We start from the raw sequence: 1767 nt of genomic DNA, 5'->3' as shown, positions 1-1767 counted from the left end.
ACAAAACCAGCCCTGTCAAGCCACAGACAGTAACAGTGGCTCTTGAGGGTACCTGAATGGGACTACGGTCAAGTCCGTGTCAGGAAGTAGGGTACAATGACATAATTATGTACCTGAATATCCCTCATCAGACCCCTACGATTCGGGGGGCTTTGAAATATACCAGTGAGGGTACTTCTAGGTTCCATCAAGGCCAGGGATAGCAGCTCAGTCACAATAGATCTACAGAGGTCGCAGTGTTAATTGCATACTCTCTCGGGAGAGGAGCAACCAGTCCCATAATAGAATAGAATAGAATAGAATGGTATACATAACTTATCCTTTATGCCAGCCAAGTTTGCTTAAAAGGTAGAGCGTGTGCCTTGTAAGCGCTCGATTCGTAGAAGCTTAACCCATCCTTAGGGCTGTTTTCCCCTTACACCTAAGCCTTTGAGTGGGCTTTTTGTAAGTGCAAGGTCGCGGATTCAATTTCCGCCGGTAAGTATTTTACCCCAGATAATGTTCGTTCTCGGAAAGGCTGGCTTCCTCCTATCCTATCTTCCTTTTCTTTCGGGACGATAAGAGGCCAGCAACCGGTCCAAATCATCCAAAAACTTTTTTAAAAGGCTTTAAGGAAAGATTCTCACCTAGTGAGCTCTTCAGCCCAACAAAACTTCGAAAACTAACCAACATATTCTAAGGTGAAACGAATGTTACCTCAAACTATTTCCACTGATCCAGGCGAACAGGTCGAAAATGTAGCCGAATAAGTAGTGAAGCAGCAAACATCTCACGTAGTGCACCACTTTATGTCTTGTAGGGTAGAGGACATAACTCCACAGTGTCTGTGAGGGGGAGAATGAAAAGGCATAAAATTATTAGGTAGGTACTTATTATTTTGTGCACCACTTTATGTCTTGTAGGGTAGAGGACATAACTCCACAGTGTCTGTGAGGGGGAGAATGAAAAGGCATAAAATTATTAGGTACTTATTATTTATAGTACCTACCTTTATGTTTGCCAAAGTTCAACAAAATCGGGCTAACTATTTGAAAGTTATATAGGTACAATTTCAGAACAAACCCATTATCTAAATCTGTTGGTCTGTTGGACAGAACAAACCCAACATCTAAAATAAATTGGAGAGTAGCGCACCTGCCTTGTGCTAGGTCGCGGGTTCGATTTCCGCCCGGGCGAACGTTATCCTCTATTGTAGATATAGTTCGTTCTAGGAACAGCTGGCTATACCTCAAATATCTAGAAGGACTATTACAAAGTCAAATTTTTCTTGTCCCTCTCAAGTTATTGATGGTCTGTTTAGTATTTACCTGTGATGAAGGTATCTTGACTCCTTCTTTTAGGGATTTGGTTATGAATTCACCCCATGTAAGGGGATTGTCTTTTGAGTTGACGTAGTTGTAGATGGGCAGACAGCTTGGGTCTTTATGGAAGCTGAAAGGAAAAGACAAATAGTAATTTTAAGGAATGTACCTAACACTCCTCGGACCTGGAGGTGAGATACCTATACGAGTATAAGAGCCTGAGCCCCAACCCAAAAGTTTTGAATTTGACAAGAGCGCAAGTGACCAAAAGTTTCAACAAGAGCGCAAGTGACTAAAAATTTGAATTTGAAAAAACCAAAAGTTTCAAACAAGAGCGCAAGTGACTAAAAGTTTGATTTTGAAAAGACCAAAATTTTTGACAAGAGCGCAAAAGCGAGCACATGGCGCGCCTTACCGTTCATGACCGTTCCACGGCGCGCAGATGAGCGCATTGACCACCAAGTCG

General features: G+C 42.3%; 1 long non-coding RNA gene across 2 annotated transcripts; it reads right to left on the bottom strand.

Annotated features, from left to right (window-relative positions):
* Positions 1–327: 327 nt before the first annotated feature.
* Positions 328–1764, bottom strand: LOC103522764. 2 transcript variants are annotated; one of them, XR_003395071.1, is made up of 3 exons: positions 1717–1764; positions 1308–1431; positions 328–824 (listed from the first exon to the last, which is right to left on the bottom strand). It is a non-coding gene; the product is annotated as an uncharacterized LOC103522764 (long non-coding RNA). The 2 variants fall into 2 exon arrangements; XR_542022.3 differs by lacking the exon at positions 328–824 and adding an exon at positions 880–927.
* Between the last annotated feature and the right edge of the window lie 3 nt (positions 1765–1767).

The sequence above is a fragment of the Diaphorina citri genome, unplaced genomic scaffold (genome assembly GCF_000475195.1).
Source record: "Diaphorina citri unplaced genomic scaffold, Diaci psyllid genome assembly version 1.1 scaffold10979, whole genome shotgun sequence".
NCBI classification, from domain to species: domain Eukaryota; kingdom Metazoa; phylum Arthropoda; class Insecta; order Hemiptera; family Psyllidae; genus Diaphorina; species Diaphorina citri.
The sequence above is the reverse complement of the archived record's forward strand: the minus strand, read 5'-3'. Positions and strand labels throughout refer to the sequence as shown.